We start from the raw sequence: 22,328 nt of genomic DNA on the forward strand, positions 1-22,328 counted from the left end.
TGTCACAGCAATGGTCAGAGCAATATCTCCAGTCCTCGCACATACAGCAGCAGCCACAAGACGGTTTGCATTCCTCCTCACTTTGTAGGCAGGAGCTGGAAAGCTTGCAAGACTGTAACCCCATGGGAGTGCCTGCCTGCCTGTTAAAACACACAGAGACACCGAGAGATGAGATATTGGAGGAAATCACTCTCTAGAAAAATGGTCTCCTTTTCAAGTCCAGAACTGGAATTGAGGATGTATATAAAAAGGAATTCTGTGGAGACAAAGATGTTGATAATTGGCTGTCAGCCTGTCCTGAGCACTGTACAAGCTACATGCTATTTCGAGTCACGTCCAAAGTTCCTGCCGCATGCACTGTTTTTGTGTGTGTGTGTGTGTGTGTGTGTGTGTGTGTGTGTGTGTGTGTGTGTGTGTGTGTGTGTGTGTGTAGGAGAGAAAGAGCAAGAGAGAGAAAACAGTTTGGCCAACTTTTGGATATAATGCTTGATGTCACGCTTTATCCCCTGGGGCTTTACTCCAGTCTGTGCCATCATCTGTGACGTTCATAAGACAAGGGATGAAGTCTAACCTTCAAAACACCATGTCAACCTCAAATGTCACTACAGAGAAGTTTTCTGTTTTCTGAAAAATCAAAAATGTCCATAACTAATTATAAAAAACAAGCCCTTTGTTAGGCCTACTTGTCATGGGGCCTACAAGACAGATTCTAATAAACAAAGATAATGACCAATGCACTACGAATGAGGAAACAATTAGTGATTAGAAATATAACATTGGTCACACTAAGGAAGAAAAACTTTTTTTTTTGCATTGTTTTAAAATTAGAACTCTGTTTCTGGCAAATAGAAAGAAAGAAAACTCAAAGCTGATCCCTTATTTCTCAAGAGATTGCCACAGCAGAGGGATCCACATGTTTGCTTTGGCACAGATTTAGCACCAGATGCCTTTCCTGACACAACCCTCCTATTTATCCATCCTTGGGGCCAAAAAAAAATGAGTACAGTAGCTTGTGACAACCCTGAGGCAAGGACTGCATCTTCTCCTGATCTCAAACTGAGGTTCTTTCACATGTAAGGCTCTGCTGCTATACACAATGGGGTCACTTACATCTTACAATGCTGTGATTGCAGACATTCCCAAACTATCTATGAATGGTACTCAAAGATCACTGATCTTTGATCAATGGTTGGTGACCGATGGCCATGACCTCCCAGCCCATTGTTCATTCAGTGGGCTAGTTTCAGTTTTTGTGCAAATGTACTGTTTATAAGGTTGGGGAAACCTGCAGTCAGCTGAGACTGAAGAAGTCACTTGGATACGTGATGAAACATTTCTCCCACTGAAAACGCTATGCCCAGATGAACAGAATCAACCTTTTGGGATTTACTTACCTGGATGACTGAGCATGCACCAAGACAATGGGGTCACTACTTTTGCATTTACTAAATAAGATGTTTTAAAAGTAAGGAATACACAAATGTATCATTTAGATATGAAAAAGAGAGAGATAGAGACGAGAGAGAGCAGGAGAGAGACACTTATTTGCACAGTGAAGGTTGATAAAATCAGAGCTCCTCTGTGTCACACTGATAACACCCGATGAGCATTACAACAATCAAGAGTCAATCACATTAATGTCAAAACACAGTGAAGCAAATCATTTGTGCAATTTTGAAAAGTGCAGTTTATGTTGCTGTTCAGTTGTGTTGCATTAAGAATTAAAGAAGCCTTTTTTTTTAATATTTTGAATTACATGTCCATGTATTTCATTCATTCATCAAATGCCTCCCATCTGGTCATTTTGGATTTGCCTGAGTATTTTCCAGGGGAAAGGCGGACTTCTAATAATAATTATGTTAAAATTCAGGTGGCTGCTGTCATTAGTTTACTTTCTTTTATCAAACTGTTCTCCCACTAGGAGCTCACTCTGAGTGGAGTTTTTTTTCTCCTCCTCTTACCTCATGTAGTGTATTTTCGTTGTTTTTTTCCTATCAGCCTACCTTCTGACATGTCTGCCCAATGTGATGTTTGTGTAAAGTTGGTCAGAAGGTTCCTTTGTGAGTGCGCATGCGCCATTAGCGTGCTGCCTGCTGTAACCCCTAATTTCCCTCGGGATGAATAAAGTATTCTGATTCTGATTCTGAAACTATTTAATGAAATCACGGCAGGGTTGTTTTTAGATGGGATTTTTTGTAGCTTTATTTAGAAAACTACTTGAGCTAGGTGCTTCAATTTTTTTAGGGTACATATCTGTACTATCACTCTTTGAATATAGACTGTCAGGAATATAGCTCAAGGTAACATAGAATGATGGATGCTTGATGTTTCTGAAATATTAGATTTACAGTCTCTGAAAACAGATTTGGAGGCTTGTAGCTTTTTTCTAAGTAGGGGACTTATACTTTATATACAGCTTCTTATACAAAATGTACATAATATTCTTTAAAAAAGTCAAAATCAGATGAATGATTTCACAGATAATAAAACTTGAAAAAGAAGAAATCCCTGCCCTGAACAATAGGCCATGCAGAAAAATCCAGTATGCAACGTAGGAATTACCATAACAAAGCCAGATACGTAATTCCCGACTTTCTGTAAAAAAGAAAATTGTGCGAGTTGTTCCTCAAGCTATTAGCTAATAATCGCCTTTTTAACAGAGCTTCACCTTTGAAAATGTCTTTTGCTCTTCTTAATATCAAATCATTCTGGTTTTCACGACTCCTTCTTTCACTGATAATTGGAAAACACACTCAAATTGTACAAAAATGAAATGTCTCAGCATTAAGTTACCCACAATAACTTAAAACATAATTTTGCACCCTTTGTGTTCAGCAGTCAAAAGAAAAAGCCTTAATTACCTTGTTTGCAAAAACACACTTCTTTCACAAATGCAGTAAAAATGTTTTAAAACTCACCAAAACCTCGGGTTAATTTTAATTCAGTCCTGGACAGTTTCCTCCACCTATCACCCATTTGTGTTTGCACTTGGAGCCATTATTAAACTGAACTTAAAACATTTGGTCCAAACTAAGAATTCCAGCATTCTGTGGTACCTTAAAAGTGAAATTTAATGATTTTAACTAAAATACTAAATGTTATCAGTATTTTTACCAGAAGCTCAAATGTGTAATTTATCCATTGATATATGAAAAACTATTCAGAAAAGTCTGATTGTATACACATCAGACTTAAACATTCATCTGAGATTTTGGACTGGCATAGAACGCTAACAACATCATCATCAAAACACCAAATGAGGAAAAAGGCAATGCTAAAAATTAAATTAGAGACCACTCAATCTTCACAGTATAACACAAACTTTGTTTAAAAAAAAAAAATCAGTGATATCAGTTTATCCAGTTAGGAAGGGTTAAGAATTGTGAATGCATTTCAGCTGCTTTGTTTAAAATACCGGTAAGTGAAAATAGGTGCAATGGAGAGGCAACAACAAGACAGCCCCCCCAAAATGACATGGTATTTGCAGTTAATTCAGCCTGCACAGGTAGTGCAGCTTGTCCAGGTTGGCAAATCCATATTTACCATTGCAACATGGTTTGCTTTCTCTCCCAGCGCAGTATTAAAATTCTAGAGGAGGGCAAGCAGAGTTGTAGAGGGGCATCAACCCAGTTGAACAAGAAGGGACAGGAGGAGCACTATCAGAGCCATAAAAAAATTACCTTCAGAAGGCTATGCTGGAGTCTTTATGTTTCTGATCAAATGATGAAGATCAACAGCAAAAGTGGCAGATCCCCTACTGATGTACTATTCTCTTCACAGATGAAAGCAGGTTAAAAGTGTGTTCCTGTGACAAGCGTGAAAGGGTTTGGAGATGCCATGGCTACTTACAACATCAGGGGCAGTGGGTCAGTGATGGTCTGAGCCCTGTGCCGTATGCTTAGAGAATTACACAGACTTCTGCATGGTAGCCACCGGTACCCTGACTGGTATACAGGTACAGGGATGAAACCCTCAAATTCATAGTAAGACCTTATGCTGGTTCAGTGGCACCTGGGTTTCTCTTGGTGTAGAAAAATACCCAACCTCATGTGAACAGAGTGTGTGGCAGTTTCTGCATGACAAGATCTGAGACCTTTGTGATATGTATTGGTGCATTCTCCACCAGTTGTGGAGCTTACTGATATTAGACTGAAGTCTTGGAGGGAATCCCACAGGACACCATACATTGTCTCCTCAGGACCATTCTCAGTGGCTCTCAGCAGTGCATACAGGCTAGTGGGTCCATACGCATTACTGAGAAACTTTATTTGACCGGTTAGATCAGTCTGTGATTTAAATTTTCAACTTTGATTTTTCGTATGATTTCGAATCAAGTCCTCAAAGAGTTGGCGATTTTAGTTCCCACTGACCATATCATTTTCCTCTCAAACTACACAATCAGTAAAGGATTTCAACTTTTTTCTTTTGCAGCAGTGCATTTGCTCAGCACACTACCGCAGTCTACAGAAAATTAATACTATATCAGTCAATTCATCAAAGTTAGAATAGCTTTCTCTCAGTTTGTCCTACCACATTTAATTTGAACAAATCCTCAAGGCTCTTAAAATTAATCATTTCCCTCCTAAAACATTGACTCTTTGATTAAATATTCTCAATAGGTAACATATCGCCTTTATATTTTTACTTACACATTATACCCTCTTAGGAGCTACGCTCATCACGGTTAATCAAGGACAACGAACAGACTACATCTGTTCACAGGGTGAATCTCCTGACATTTTATTATTTGCCTTCCTTCTCCTCTGTCATTCTGTCTCCTTTTCTCTCTCTCTTTTTTAGACGCACACACATTCTTGTTCCCTATAACACAAATGTCAGCAGGCTGAGTCTGACAAGTGAACGACAGTGAAGTAGATTTGACCTTGAACGCTCTGAGAATGAAGTGACAGTAATAAAAGGCTGTAGTGAGCTATTGTTGGCCCTGGGGCATCCATTAATGAATGACATGAAACAGCCGTGAGATTCGGGGACAGGAAGGGGTGGTGGAATGATGGAGGACAGATGACAGCAACCCACACACGGCCCTCACCTGTGATGAGCTCAGCTAGCACCCTGCACAAGGTTCACACTTGCTGATGTGCATGCAAGCGCACAAGCAGTTGGGTGTTAAGAGCACACAGCCACCCTCCAACATGTGCCGCATTCTGTCAAAAGGATTTTTACTGTAGAATAAATCACCAGCTATTTCAATATATTATTCATGTTCTAAGCAGACCCCTCTGCACACGAGGGCAACTTATTTTTTTCTGCTCTCACTCATGCCTGAATCATACATAGATACAAACCCAACTGAAAATTTTACACATTTGCCATATCATCCTGAGTGTGGAAATAAGGGATCCAAGGATCTTATATTCAAAACTCTCCAAGCGTAACAATAGTTAGAGTTCCTAATATCTTGAGTTGTTCTTTTTTTATCAGCATATCAGGATAATTATAGATAATGAATTGATGTGGTGGAAGTGTCAGACCACTAATGGAATGCAGTACTTAACCTCTATAATCCCTCAGTGCCCTTCACTTAGTGTCAGGATAATTAAATTGCTTCTAGTGATACCTTTTTAACTCACAAACACCATCTTATACACAGTGATAGTACAAAGAAAGTAAACCCTGTTTCAGTTCTAAAGTCATATTAAGACATATGACCCCAATTCCAAAATAAACTTGGGAAACTGTAAAAAAATCCGAATGCAATAATTAGCAGGTCTCATAAGCCCATGTTTTATTCACAACAGAACACAGAAGTGCTATCAAATCTTTAAAGTAAGAAAATGTACCATTTTAAGAAAAATATTAAGTCATGTTGTTGTTGATGGCAACAACATATTTAAAAAAAAAATTGGGACAGGGGTGACAAATGGGTGGAAAAGTGAGTGGTGCTAAAAAGAAAGAGCTGGAGGAGGACTGCAACTAATTAGCTTATCTGGCAGCAGGTCACTAAAATGACTGAGGTATAACAGAGAGACAAAGACCCCCAGCAGCACACATATACAGAGGTCCACCAATCTGCAAAAAAAAAAAAAAATCTGCAAATTGTAGAACAATTTTGGATAGTATTCCTGAATGTAAAATTGTAAAGTAATTGAACTGAATCATCCACAGTCCTTAATATCATCAAAATATTTTAGCAATCTGGAGAAATATCTGCGTGCAAGGGAGCAGGCTGAAAAAAAGTTTTGGACTCCACAATTTTGCTGTCCTCAGAAAGCATTGCATTAAAAACATGTATGATTCCATCTTGAGAATCCTTGCGTGGGCTCAGGAACAATTTCAAAAATCCACAAACGCTATTAACCTGAGCTTACTGAATGAAAAACTCCATTGTTATACTTTGTCTCCATATAATCCTTAGATATACCACATGTTGATATACAAGTTATCTTATGCACACAACGTATTCTGTGACCCTGGTAGATAACTTTTACTGATAAATATTCTAGTGTTGAAATCTCTTTGTTATAGGAACCAAACAAACATGCACAGTTGTGTCATACTGTTTGCATTGCTGCTTGACTCCTTTGCCAAGGTAAATAAAATTCATAAAGACAACATTGTTGTGTGCATCTCCATTTATTTCAGACTTCCACAACATATTCATTTATGCTGAGGTCCCACAACAGCAATTCAGTGGACTTGTGCTGTGGACTCTCACTGGGCCATTGCTACACTTGATTCTTTTCATTTTCAGCCATTCTGTTATAGATTTGCTGGTGTGCTTGGTTGGGATCATCATCATGTTGCATGACTGAATTTTAGCCAAGCTTTAACTGTTGGATGGATGGCCCAGTTAATTCAAGAAAACATTGCTATACAGAGGAATGACTCAGGGTTTTGTTTCAGAAGTCTTGTGGTTTGTTCAGATGAAACTTTGCAAACCTAAGCTATGGTGTCACCTTCTTTTTAGAAAGACAATACATTGTTTTTCCTCATACTTTTTCCAGTAACTCCTACAAACAAGGCATACTTTTTCAGTCTTTTCCTAATTTTACTGTCATGAAGATTGTCATTCGACATGCCAACTGAGGCCTGTTGAGTCTCAGATGCAACACTTCTGTATTTTGCATTTTTATTGTATGGTCTGACCTTGGAAAATGTCCAGGAAAAATTTTTTCCTGGACATCTGCTTCTGGGAAAAAGTAGATTTTTATTACAGAGATTAGCATCCAGCACCAATTACGTCTTCTTCAAACACTTTAATTAGGATTTAATTAGGGAGCTGCACAGGTTTCAGTACTAGGATGAATTGTATTTACATTAGACGTGCTTCGCTTAGCCAGTATCATTCAAAGACATATAATACATTTGTGCTTCTTCGCAGATGATACCCAGCTTTGTCGATCTATGAAGCTAGATGACGCCTACACATTCCTGCAATTTACTGCAGGAATGTCTTCAAAAACCTGACATACTGGCCTCCAGCAACATTGCACAGCATCCTGAAGTCATTTTGACCTGGATCTATCCTTCAATGTGCATATTAAACAAATTTGTAGGGCTGCTTTCTTACATTTGCACAATATCTTTAAAATTAGACACCTCCTGTGTCAGAGTGATGATGAAAAACTAGCTGCTAAGTTGGACTATTGTAATTCATTATTATCAGGCTGTCCTAAAAACAACATGAAAAGGTCTTCAGTCAACCCAAAATGCTGCAGTGGGAGAATTGGCAGGGACAAGAATGAGAGCGCTTTTCACTGGTTCCCTGTTACAACCTAATATTAAAGACCTCACAGTACCATGCCACCACAGTGAGCACCTATCTCTAAGACTGCTGGCTTACTTGGTTTCCTAGGGTGTTTAAAAGTAGAATCTGAGGCAGAGCCTTCAACTTTCAGGTATCTCTTCTGTGGGACTAGCTTCCAGTTTGGATTCAAGAGACAGACACCATTCTCTACTTCCAAGGTTAGGCTTAAAACCTTTCTTTTTTGATAAAACATATAGATATAACTGGATGAAGTGGCCCTGAACGCTTCCTTAGTGACTCTGCTAGGGGATTCCCATGGTATGCTGAGTGTTTCTTCTTCACCACTATAGGTTTAGACATCAGCTGGGGGTGCCCAAATCAAATGGGGTGATGGAAGGTTGCCCTGCCCTGAGCCTGGAGGTTTCTTCCTGTTAAAAGGGAGTTTTTATTTCCCACTGTCTTTAAGTGCTTACATCAAAGGGGCTCATATGATTTTTGGGGTTTACTCTGTATTATTGTATAGTCTTTGAGTTACAACATAAAGTGTCTTGAGGCTATTTGGAACTACATAAATAAAATTAACCACTTAAGCCCCACGTCCCGGTACCGGGGGAGATCACGTTTAATCGGTTATAACTAGTGGTGCAGTGGATCACGGTTGATCCGTAATCCGAACCGATCCCACTCCACGGTTCGGCACGCACGTGATCCGAGGTTGAAAAAGAAGGAAAAAAAGTATGTGTATGGTGCGTAAGGTGGGTCTGTCAAGCGATAGTTATGGCCAGCGCTAGCGGTCCAAGTGGAGGAGCAGAGGAGTTTGCGGTATTTAAGTAGCCCTTTGCTGCCCAATCCGACCGGGCTAAAACTATTACAAAAGCTATTGGGGGTATTTAGCTGCAGACGGGAGGCCGTATTCCGTTGTGCAAAACAAGGGGTTTAAACTATGATGAACGTGCTTGAGCCACGCTATGATATCCCGTTCGCGTCCACTTTAGTGGCAAGATCGTTCCAAGCATGTATGAGCAGGAAAAGATTTAAGTTGTGGCTGAACTGTCCCAGGCATCTTCTGTTGCCCTAACTACTACAAATGGGTGGACCTCCAGGGCAACGGAAAGCTATACGTGACCGTGACAGTAGGGCTGCTCGATTATGGCAAAAATGATAATTATTTTCACTGAAATTGAGATCTCGATTATTTGACGATATTTATTTAACCCTTTAAGACCTACCATAGAACCAAGTCCGCCAGAGCTTATATATATATTTTTTTGTTGTAGTGCCATTTTTGGGAGCATTTCAAGTTGCTATACATCAATACAACTGTTATAACCCATATTTTAATAATATGTATGCATTAAGTCCATAGTAATTACATTAATTGCAAAAAAGTGCGATAAACTACAAAAAAATTGAAAATCGTTTTTGTTTTGTTTTTTACGTATATTTCTACTTGGGGAAATTTAAGAGGCTTATCCCTCAAAACTTTAAATACAAAACAGTTGCAAAAAATAGTTTAGAAGAACAGGAAATTTATTTTGAGTGTCTTCATAGTTTTATTTTGGAGATACAGCAATTTTTATATACTGCAGGAAAAACAAAAAACAATCCGTCGCCCGGATCAACAAGGTCCGCGTCAGGTGTTGAGGAACCAGGGCACCCTGACGAAAAGTGGGCTACTGGAACAAGAAGGCATCGGTGGGCAAGAGACGAAAACAGGGCGTTGTTGGAATGCTACTACGCAAGTAACCCCGGCGGAAGGGGCTACATGAATAGGATGACGGACCTATGGATTCTTCGATACCCAACATCCACAATGACGGCGAAACAACTAGTAGCTCAGTGTTCCAACATTCGAAAGAAGGGACTGCTCTCACAGCTAGAGATTGACGAGGTACAACACAAATGCTACGGCAAGGAGGAGTCAGGACGCCAGGTCAGGGGGGAGATATCATCACCCCCACCCGAGATTGGGTACATAGCCCCAAGTGCGATAGGAGAAGGATCGTTGAGTGCGAGAGGAACTGACCTGAAAAATAGGATCAAACCTGGATCCCCCGTAGCCGGTTACCAAGATTACGTGAAGTACCCTCAGAAGGTCTGCTAGATGATGTTAATGCAGCACTACGGACAATACCTACAACCACGATTACCGACACTAACAAGCTGATCTACAATACGGCAGCAGTGATCAGTGAGATGCTTGGCTACAAGTTGAACAGCCACAAGGGGCAGTACCCTCCATGGAGAAGGAGGCTAGAGGGCAAGATCAAAGTAGCACGGAGGGAGGTTAGCCAACTAACGGAGTTGCAGAAAGGTGCGACAAAGAAGGTGCATAAGAAATACAGCAAGCTGTCCATACCTGAGGCCTTGGAAACTGCCAAGCAAAGACTCACAGCCTTGGCCAGCCGTTTGAGGAGGTACACCAGAGAGATAGAAGGCAGGAGAATAAACCAGCTGTTCTCCACAGAACCAGCAAAGGTGTACTCTCAGTGGCAAGGGAACAATAATAAGAGAACAGCACCACCAAGGCTGGAGACGGAGCAATACTGGAAGAGCATATGGGAGAAGGACGCAACCCATAACGGCAATGCTCAGTGGCTAGTGGATCTGAGGGCAGACCACAGCGACCTCCCTGAACAGGGTCCAGTAACCATCACAGTGGCAGATATCCAAGAAAGGGTCTCCAGTATGAAGAGTTGGACAGCACCAGGGCCCGACATGGTTCACGCCTACTGGCTAAAGAAGCTGACTGCACTCCACGAGCGTCTGGCAGCACAAATGAACCAGCTGCTAGTTAACGAGAGACACCCGGAATGGCTAACCGAAAGTCGGACGGTCCTGATCCCCAAGGACCCCAAGAAGGGACCGGTCCCCTCCAACTACCGACCAATAACCTTCCTCAGTACTACATGGAAGCTCCTGTCAGGCATCATATCGGCTAAGATGAACAGGCACATGGGTCAATACATGAGTGGGACACAGAAAGGAATTGGCAAGAATACCAGAGGCGCAAAACACAAGCTACTGGTAGACAGAACAGTCAGCCGAGACTGCAAGACCAGACTGACCAACCTGTGCACTGCCTGGATTGATTACAAGAAGGCCTATGACTCAATGCCCCACAGCTGGATACTGGAATGCCTAGAATTGTACAAGATCAATGGGACCCTAAGAGCCTTCATCAGGAACTCAATGGGGATGTGGCGTACAACACTAGAGGCCAACTCCAAGCCCATAGCACAAGTCACCATCAAGTGCGGGATCTACCAAGGAGATGCTCTGTCCCCACTGCTGTTCTGCATAGGCCTGAACCCCCTCAGTGAGATCATTAACAAGACTGGCTACGGATACCGACTACGGAACGGAGCAGTTGTCAGCCACCTCCTGTACATGGATGACATCAAGCTGTATGCCAAGAGTGAACGAGACATCGATTCACTGATCCACACTACCAGGCTATACAGCAATGACATTGGAATGTCGTTCGGACTGGAGAAGTGTAGTCGGATGGTAACAAAGAGAGGGAAGGTAGTCAGAACTGAGGGGATTGAACTACCAGAAGGCAACATTGCAGACATAGAGGACAGTTACAAGTACCTGGGGATCCCGCAGGCAAATGGGAACCATGAAGAGGCCGCTAGAAAGGCTGCAACCACCAAGTACCTGCAGAGGGTCAGGCAAGTCCTGAGGAGTCAGCTGAATGGTAAGAACAAGATCCGGGCCATCAACACGTACGCCCTGCCCGTGATCAGGTACCCTGCTGGGGTAATAGGCTGGCCAAAGGAGGAGATAGAAGCCACTGACATAAAGACAAGAAAGCTCCTTACCATGCATGGAGGGTTTCACCCCAAGTCCAGCACCCTGAGGCTGTACGCTAAGCGGAAGGAAGGGGGCCGGGGACTGGTGAGTGTCAGCACCACAGTCCAGGATGAGACAAGGAACATCCAAGAATACATTGGGAAGATGGCCCCAACTGACCGAGTGCTCAGTGAATACCTCAGGCAGCAGAAACCCAAGAAAGAGGAGGGAGACGAGGAACCATCATGGAAGGACAGGCCCCTGCACGGTATGTACCACCGGCAGATAGAGGAGGTGGCTGATATCCAGAAATCCTACCAGTGGCTGGACAAAGCTGGACTGAAAGACAGCACAGAGGCACTAATCATGGCAGCACAAGAACAAGCTCTGAGTACAAGATCCATAGAGGCTGGGGTCTATCACACCAGGCAAGACCCCAGGTGCAGGCTGTGTAAAGATGCCCCAGAGACAATCCAGCACATAACAGCAGGGTGCAAGATGCTAGCAGGCAAGGCATACATGGAACGCCATAACCAAGTGGCCGGCATAGTGTACAGGAACGTCTGTGCCGAGTATAACCTGGAAGTCCCGAGGTCAAAATGGGAGATGCCCCCAAGGGTGGTGGAGAATGACCGAGCTAAGATCCTGTGGGACTTCCAGATACAGACGGACAAAATGGTGGTGGCTAACCAACCGGACATAGTGGTGGTAGACAAACAGAAGAAGACGGCCGTAGTGATCGATGTAGCGGTTCCGAATGACAGCAACATCAGGAAGAAGGAACACGAGAAGCTGGAGAAATACCAAGGGCTCAGAGAAAAGCTTGAGAGGATGTGGAGGGTGAAGGTAATGGTGGTCCCCGTGGTAATCGGAGCACTAGGTGCGGTGACTCCCAAGCTAGGCGAGTGGCTCCAGCAGATCCCGGGAATAACATCGGAGATCTCTGTCCAGAAGAGCGCAGTCCTGGGAACAGCTAAGATACTGCGCAGGACCCTCAAGCTCCCAGGCCTCTGGTAGAGGACCCGAGCTTGAAGGATAAACCGCCCGCAGGGGCATGCTGGGTGTTAAGTATATATATATATATATATATATATATAATGCGTCATTCATGTTCTGCCAAGTTCATGTGAAATATTTATCTAAAATGAAGACCTGCTAAGATTTTTCTATTATGTCCTAATATGTAAAACTGAATTTAATATGATTTACTTACTTTTTTTATCCTAACTGTATGCATGCTCCTTATAGCAATAGCATGTTGGCACATTCAGATACATGGACATAGTATGCGCTTCTGGTTTATGTCTATATAGCACTATTTCATTACCTCAGTACTACTGTAGGACTAACAGTGCTTGGCATCTTGTTTACAATTTGCCTCCACTACCTGCTTTGGGTGTGTGGCTCAAGAAAAGCAATGAGTAAGGGTTTAAACAGTAAAAATGGTGAGAGATTTACTGAACCTGTCAGAGAAGATGTGGCAGTGCTGTTATGAATTACTGTGGTGGGGAGGGCACAGCTACTCCAACATTTCATTGGGATTGGCAGTACACTCATATTTTACCTAAGCCCTCCCCCACTACCTACTGGTTTGTGCTCCAGCATCCAGCATCGCACATCTCTTCATCACTTCTTTAAGTAATTCAAGTCTCAATACTAGCTTACATGTATTTTTACTTTTATTTTCGATCTTAATTAGGTGAAAACATGTACAAACAAAGTTGCTAAACATGATAATTATTTTTAGTTGGTTTGCGGTTGCACCCTAGCACCCTACATGATGCTTCACAACCTCATCCAATCCCTCATGTCCAAATGATACAGGAACAATTTCACACTAGCATGTGAAGGGGAGCAAAAATTGAGTGACCAAACCAGTTACTACTGAACAGTTCACTCATCCAGTATAACTACATATTGTATATCTTTTGAGCAAAATATTTTTTTTTTTAAAAAAAGAGTTGACATCTTAATTAATCAATTTCCAAAATAGATTTAAGTGTTTTGTGAACCATAATCAACCTTTTGAAAGTTGACAAAATAAAATGGACACTGAGCAGTCTGAGAAACTATGTTTTGACAAAACATAACCTTGGTAATGTAATTGCTCCTAAAAAAGAAATTTAATGACCGTGATGGTGATGTTTCAAAAGAAAAGTGATACCAATTAATGATTTCTGTTTTACATAAATGGCCGGGGGACGATCTACAGGGGGTCATGGGAGGGCAACCATCCCCCACCTCCCCACTTGCACCACCCCCACCCCCTGAAACTTGTAAAATTGATTGTTTGTTTGTCCAAATGCCTCTTATATCCTTTGTTTCATTGGAAGAGATAATACTGCAATAGATAGTTTAAGTATTTTGACTTCACTGAAGAGGTATGTGATACCCCCCCCCCCCCCCCCCCCCCAATTTTATACCAATAAAAAAATTAATAAATCACCCTTACAATAGTTTGTTTACATTTAATTTCAAATATATTAACTGTGTCAAATCATAAAATAATATGCCATCCAAACAAAACGAGGAGTTCGTAAATCTTTTCTTCAAAATGAAATTTAAACCCATTATCTGATCTCGCGTCCCCATCACCAAGGTCGCATTGTTTCTGTCCTTAGGTATATCCACAAAACAGACTTGGATATGAAAAAACAAACAAGCAAAAAACCTCCAAGGCACTGCCTTTTCAAAGCACAATTGAAATACTTTTTCTTTTTCACAGAGGCCATGGACACACTCATGGACACAGTCTTTTCTAGTGGTGTTACACTAGCATGTGTCTTCCACATATGGTGTTCCACCAATAGCAAGCTTCCACCTAAGGGTGACTGGAATATTTCATCAGTAAAGCTGATGATGGCAGAAGAATATATAAAACCTTGGTAGGTGAACAAGCCTAAAAATAGTAAAATAGAAATCTTGTCCAATTTGGGCTTTTTCAACTGCAAAACAAGAGGATAAAAATATGAAATAAGAGGATTTTATTGAAATGTGAATTTGATTCATTATGGCATGAACGGAAATTAGTAGTTCATTAAGGTTAGGAAACTTCCCTTTCATATTCACCACATATTATTGCCTGATATTGTTTAGTTCAACTAAAACACACTAAAATGCTGGCTGTTCCATTTTTATTATATTTTATTTGCTTTATTAACAGCAAAAATTAACAGTCCTTTAAAATATCACAATGAATACTGGTACTAACCAGCATTAGTGTTAGTTCCCCAGGTTCAGGTCACTTCCAAATATAATCATGTCAGGTTTAAAAAGAGAAGAAGAGAAAATAATAAGGAAAAGAAGACAGCAACAGACCACACAAGAGCTGAAGACCTGAAGTCCAAGAACTGTCTGGGTTACTCTTTCCACCTTTTATATACACTTAATGTCTTTGGGCAGGGGAACTGTGTTCTTGTTCACTTTTCAGAACCCCCTGCCTATAATAAATGAAGAGCCTTTTCAGAAGCCTGCTTCTTTAACTTTTATTCTGGGCACTCAAGGACAGACTGACCATCTGGAGTTGCAGACCTTTGGGCCTGTGTTACTTCAGCAGCATTGATAGGAAGAAAAAAACCCGGCTCATTCTGTTTGGCTATCCTGATTTAGCCTGGCACAGTCTGTCCACAGAGGTGCCTGTGCACAGCAGTCATCAATTTATACCATCTCAGGAGTCACATCTCTCTTTCCTGTAAATTTTATTTGAGGACATTGCGTTCATCATACAGACAGGTAACTTAGATTTTGATGAATTGATTTTTTAACAGCATATTATACTGCATCTAAATTATCACTAAAATGTGACATCAAAGCTTTGGATCCTTTTCAGAACTCATTTAGAAACTATTCTTACTTGAAATGGCTAAAATAAAAGTCCCGCATACAAAATCCTAATGTGTTATTTATTTCAAGTCAGAAAACAACCTTTTCTCCTGGAGACCATTCTCATCATCACCTGTAAAGTATTAGTTTGACTTGATATTGAGATCTGCAAAGGACAAGTGCCATGACGGGCTTTTCATAATGACTGATGTCATCTGTCACACTTTCATTTACTGTTCAAAGTGATGGACAAATGCCCAGAGCGTGCCATGGGATTGCATCATCAAGATGCCTTTTTGAACGAGCGTGACGAGCCAGCAGAGTTTCTCTTTCTTACTCACAGTGAGTCAAAGGGATCAATTATGATTGGTTTCTCAGCAAGTAGTCAAGCTGTTTGATTGACTTCATAATGTGTGTTGACATGGAGATCAACTGAGCCTACTCAGGCAGCTGGTATTAATGAAGCACAAATTAACAACTGTTTGTTCGCTGGTGGCTGTGCAAATCCTTATTCCCTTTCCTTGAGCGCAACACCCACTCACGGATTCACTTGTGTGGCAACAAACAAATCTTTTCCACCAAGCTAGTCTTGACTCATGTGTTGTTATGGCAATTAGATGGTCCACTGTTGTGCTCAGTCAAGCCAGAACCTTGATCATAATGCTATCCTCTACATTTGACTAATGAACTGAATCTTCAGAACATGACTTTTTTCACCCTTTTAGTGAATTAATTGCTTGTAGCTGTTGGGTTATATGGTTTTATTTAACATGCAGGTTATTTTACTCCTAAGATAAAACACGATTAAACAAAATACTTACAAGTGTGTTTAAAATACATTATGGTGCAGAATTGTCGAACCAACCCTTGTGTCTTTATATTTTGCTCCCAGAGAGGCAGAGTTTTTTTTAAGTGCTCTTGAGGAATAATTATGTATTATGTTATTTTATTTTGTTTTTTGTTTTAATTTTGTTAAGCCACTTAACATTGACCTATGAGTTATTCGAGCATAAAACGTTTAAATGTATCTTTAGATACTTTGTTACTAGCAGTCTGTCACAAAAAAACACAACTTGCTCCAATTTCTTCAGTTGAATCTATGAAAAATGCCAAAGATAACACAGAATGACAGGCATAAAATAGTGTTTTTGCACCAACAAAGTGATTCCATAAAAAGCTGTTGGCCAAAAACTTGACATATCCCGGCATGGTGTTCAGTGTTTCCTTAAAATGTAAGCGAACTGGACAAGTGGAAGACAAATGTAGCAGGCCTAAAAAAAAAAACCTAAAGCAGATGAACAACATCCGAAAGTCATGTCCTTAGGAAATCCAGCTTAGACCTGACACAGCACCTGAGAGATACAACTGGCCCTTCAGTTGAGCCATCCAAGGATCATTAGTAATGGTCTCAGTGGAAGGGTGACTGTCAAGCAGCCATTCTCAAGGAAGGGAAACAGGGAGAAAAAGCTGCAGTCAAATTGCCCAAGAGCTGGGCTGAAAATCAGTGGCAACAGGTCTTACGGAGTGATGAATCCAAATTTGAAATCTTTTAGTTCAAACTGTGTCTATTGCCATCTGGGAAATACAGTGGTAGCTCATGGTTTGGGGCTGCATTTCAGCCAGTGGTTTTGTGGATTTTGTCAGAATTCTGGGAAAAGTGTTTTGATCCTGATTTCAGATTTTGATCCGACATAAAATACATGCAATACATCTGGAAAATATCTGGTTGGCAACAGCTCCATTTCTCAGCATGAAAATGATCCCAAACACACTACCAATGTACTAAAAGCATACCTGGGTAGGAAAACTCACAATAGAACCCTATCAGTCATGGATTGGCCTCCCTAGAACCTGAACCTCAAAATTAATGAAGCAGTGTGTCATCTTGATAGAGAGCTGAACAAAAGGCAGCCATAATCCAAAGAAAAGCTTTGAGTGTCCTTCAAGAAGCCTGGAGAAGTATTCCTGAAGACTACTTAAGAAATTATAAAAAGGCTTCCCTGAGGGAGTTCAGGCTCTGTTGACCAATAAAAGTGGCCACACCAAGTGTTGACTTGAGCTAAAAGTCAGCACTTGTAATCTAAAGAATAAAACAGACATTATGAAAGATCAAACCAAGTGTAAAAGAAAGATAGATTTTCCATAGCATCAAATAGGTAGGGTGATACATTTATTGAGATGCTGGAAAGATTTTCTGCTGCACAGTTTTTACTGTTGAATCTCTGCTGTCTGTGGTTGTGTGTACTATGCGCTCCACTGGAGTTCGCTTGGTATCCAGTGCTTTCTCTGGCCCATTCGTCAAAAGGACCAGTGCTCTTGTGAGTAAAAAGATTTATACACCATCGAAGAGAGGTGGAGAATTAGCACAGATTTATGAGCACAGACTGCAATGGCAGGGCCCAGGCAGCTGCTACTTGACATTTGAACAGAGAATGTGAAAGAAAATTGGAGACGGGGGAAACAGGAAATTGGCACAACAGAGAGGTGGGGAAGGAGTGAGGAATGAATAAGACACAGTCTGGTCCACAAAAAAAAAAAGAAAAACGTTAGGGGGAAGCCATTTATGACTGAAAAGGTTAAAGAAATAAAATTCATTTTACATTCATCAATTAGCTACTTTTTTGCAAATCATTAGCCTTTATCTACTTAAGGTTCAAAAAGTGAATGAAAATTAATTTTAGACAACAGATTTAAATTGATTGCTAAAACAAGCAGGTTAGTAATGCAAATCTTGCTTTGAATCAAATCAAAACACCACAGCAGTTTTCAGGTCATCGATTTATTTTGTATAATTGAAGAGATTCTGTTCTGACCTGCAGAACAAAGGTCTTCAGTTGACAAATCTTGTTTATTTTCTCTTCTTTTTCTTCTGTGTGAGGTGGACATCCAAAGGCAATGTGATGACCCATGGCAGATCTCAAAGAATTTGATTACCATACCCACCTAAGAACTTTTTCCACTTCATTTTCTTTGCTACTCACACTTTCCACATTTATCTAGTTGATAATGTGGTTCTATTTCCTTACCAGCTCAGGGGCACTGGAAGCTATAATAGGTGTAGAAAACATTAGGTCAGACATTGGAACACACAATACAGCAAATAAGTATTGTTCAGAAAGCAAAATGGTAACTGGTAATGCTTCAGTAAGAACCAACAGCCTGTTTGTTTTTGAGAGGGGACAAAAAAGGGGAAGATAAAGCACATATTAAAAAAACAATAAAAAGGAAAAAAAATACAGAAATTCAAGTAATAGTAGACTTTTCTGCTTTGTAATTGAATAGTGAAGTAGCAAAATATAAACAGGTTTTGAGCTGACTATAATTTCTACCATACATAGTTGTTATTGAGCTAGATAGAGTAGACTTTGATTATTGTGATAATTATGTTATATTATACAAGTAAGGTGGTTCACAATTTTCATGTATACTCTGTTGATTTCAAGATTTTAAAAAACCACTAATAATACAAACCAGTAGTAGGGCACAATATTAAACACCTCTTTGTGCCAGAATTTGGTAAACAGTACTACTGAACCTACAGGGATGCTGTGAGTCAAGTTCTATTTATTCATACGAAAAGGGGGGAAAAGCAGTTATTTTCTTGCTAGGAGGTAAAAGTAGACAAAGCATGAACGCCCTGAATGATCCGCAAGGGAGAGGGAGGTCAGCTTCCTCACCTGAATTTAGAAAGCACGCTGGAATGGTTGTAAGATCTGACAGAGGTGACAAAAATCACAGAGAGGGCTTTTTTTTGGCTGTGGAGTGTATGCAGTCACATCTACTAAAGGTGAATTGTCATGAGGTGACACTGAGATGCACAGAGGCCAGTGGGGGCATTGCCTCAAGGCACGCATCCACATCCAAGTTGAGTCAAAATCTGACTCACAACGTCAGTGTTCAGCTTCCATTAGTCTGCTGGTGACCTGCACTCTATCCATGACTTCATCTTGATTCTCCCACACCCTGTTAGCAGTGTGTGAGCACAAACACAAAAGGAGGTTACTCTCAGCTGGGGTCAATCCCTGCCACAGCTAGTCATGTCTGTCTTGGCTGGATGGAAAACACTCCAAGAGTGTCTAGTTGGGATTTGTCCACCATCTTCACCATCCAAGAGTTACTCCAGACACAATTCATAGTTATGGTTGACAAGGCTGCAGCTGAAACTTGTGAAGAGCCTGCAGACTGTCTTCATCATCACATGCTCTGGAGGATCAGGAGAGGAAAAATAGTAAATTTCTGGCTATGATTTGGTGTGTGTTTATATCCTTGGGAGATTGTAATGTGACAGAGAAATATAGGGGCTATGATATGTAGCAAGGCACACAGACTGACTCATGACCTACTTAAATTAGGTCAGATCTCTGACACCAAGAATACAAAGCTTTATCTTTTTCTTTACACCTGAACACTTCATGTGACTGGACATTAGTAGTAGTAATGTACTGTTCTCCATTTGATGCAGTTTTTGCAAAAGATAATTGCATGAAATAGTAAACATGAGAAGAGGACCCCAAGATAGGCAACAAGAATGAGAGTAAGTGCAAAATCCACATGTTTTACCACACTAGAGGTCACAGGAGGTCACTCAACATGGCAGGGAAACCAAGCAGCGAGCAGTTGGGAGGGTAAAAAACCCCAAAACAACAACAAATGGCTACAATGCTTGGCTTACAAAAATACAACACAGGTGGGCTAGTAAACTGGTGGGAAACTAAAGAAAAAGTTCAATAGGAATTCAAGAAAATAGCAGAAACAAAGAGAAAATGACTGAATTAAGATCACAAAAAAAGCTCATGCTTTCTTAATCTTACCAATTACAATTGTGAGCAGTTTACATACACCTATAATGGGCATAAATGTCAGTGTAATTTGGAGGGTTTTAATTATTTCTTTCAGCTTTTCTTTTCTCAGGTGAAATGATCAATTTTGAATTTTCCCACATACAGGCTCAAATATACACAAACACCCCGACTAATATTTTTTTGTTACAAACAGCTTGTAAGCAGCAACAAAAATTGGAGTCACACCACCAACTGAATAAGAGTTACCAAAGGTTTATCCAACTGAATAATGTATATGTAAGTATCAATCAGTGGTCTAGAGCAGTGCATGGAGGAGGTGGAAAGTGTGAGACAAACTTATTGTACGTGCGAGAAGCAAATTAAGATAACCAGATGGAGCTGTCGAGGCATGGAGGTGGCACCAGACCAGAGCAGACTGGAGCCGAACAGAGAATGGGAAGTCCTAGAAAAAGTAGGATTTAAATAGCCCAACAGATCACTGGCAAGGTGTTCTGCATTTCTGATCATCTCCTGACTCTTCACCCAAGAACACAAAGACCACACAGAGCAAACCTGCACAAAGTCAATGGGGCTGTAACAGTCCCTTAGCAAATTGCACCTCAGCCAGAGGCTTTGGTAGCCATCAACAACCATTTGGCATAATTCTTCCTAAATACTTGACTGTTGTTCTTGGAAGAATTAGTAGAGTTAATTTAAATTGGTTGGTTTTCTTTCACGGACCTGAATTTAAGTACAGTCCACAAATTTTCAATAGGGCTGAGGTCAGCTTTATTCATTCCAAAACCAGTTTTGGTATGTGTTTGGGATAATTATTCTGTTGGAACACCAAGTGTTCAACAACCAAGTTTCAACCAAGTTTCAACCAAGTTTGGTGACTTTAGGTGAAGCTAAAGAGTTTAGATATAGCCCCTCAGTGTTTATTTCATTGGCTTTATGTAATGTAGCAGTACCACTGGCTGCAAAACAATGCCTTAGAGCATGGTGCTACCACCACCATGCTTGGTGCAGAGTTCTTATGTTTGAAAGTGAGTACTGCCAGTGACTACCAGCAAATCCTTTTTATGCTGGCAAGGAGACATTATCAGTGGTAGTCAATTCTGATCACTAATGAGAAGTTAACAGGCCTTGGTGTTGTCAAGTTGAAAACATTGTAGAAGCTTAAGCAATGCTTATTAAAACATTTAAGTGAATGTATTTAAATGTATGTACCTGTGTACTCTGATAAATGGACTATATAGCAGTTTTCTACTCCACCTGAGCGCTCAAAATTACTTTGTACAATTAGCCTCATTTATCCAATCACCTTTGCTTTTTCTACAAGTGCTACTACAGTGCTTTCTATCTAACATTCACACATCCATACTTGGGGTCAGTATTTTGCCCAAGAGCACAAGGTTTTTATTTAGGAGAAGAAAAAGTAAACAAAAAATAATAATAAGATAAAATTGTCCAAGATCTGATCCCCTGACAGTGGTAACTCTCAATCTGAAACATTAAAGCTTAGCTTTGGGGAATAGATGGACTTAGTGTTAGACTTTTGAAGCTGCTGAAGCCCATAGGCATTCTTCCTGGAGGTTTGGATTTCTGTATAAACTGATGGAGGTTGTTGCATCATGAAGGGATAATATCTGACTTCCCTGTCTTATTGCTTGAGGAGAAAAATATATGTGAACCTGAAATGCACTCAGTCTATTCAATCTAAGACTATCGTCAAAAAGACAACCAGAAGCTTGCTTAGTGGTTAATGTTTAATGGACTTAAAGGACATGATTGCCCGTTGGCACTGAATCAAATTTATTGAGCAGCTATATTCGGTTCCAGGATGAAAGGTTTAGCTCCATACTCTAAATGACAAAATGACCTCTATCATAAGTGCATGTCTACTGAAGTTACTGCAGCTGTCCAATTTTAAACACGACATCTTGACGTCACAAGGACACCTATTATGTTTTTGACATAATCACTTCACAAGAGCTCTCTATGATTAGCTCTAGCGGCTTCTCTAATGAAAATGATGACTTGCTTTGTTAACCTTCTGTGGCTTTAACACTCAGATGTTAAACACTTCAGGACGTGGGCTGCATAATGAAAAAAAAAAGAAAAAGAAATGAATATATACCTTTACCCCGAGCAGCTCCAACAAATCTCATCAGCTTTAATGCTGTTATAACTGGGTTACGGTTGGATGTACTTTACAG

This window comes from Diplotaxodon limnothrissa, linkage group LG4, assembly GCF_057381915.1.
Source record: "Diplotaxodon limnothrissa isolate DT_005_m linkage group LG4, D_limnothrissa_male_GT1.1, whole genome shotgun sequence".
Classification (NCBI taxonomy): Eukaryota; Metazoa; Chordata; class Actinopteri; order Cichliformes; family Cichlidae; genus Diplotaxodon; species Diplotaxodon limnothrissa.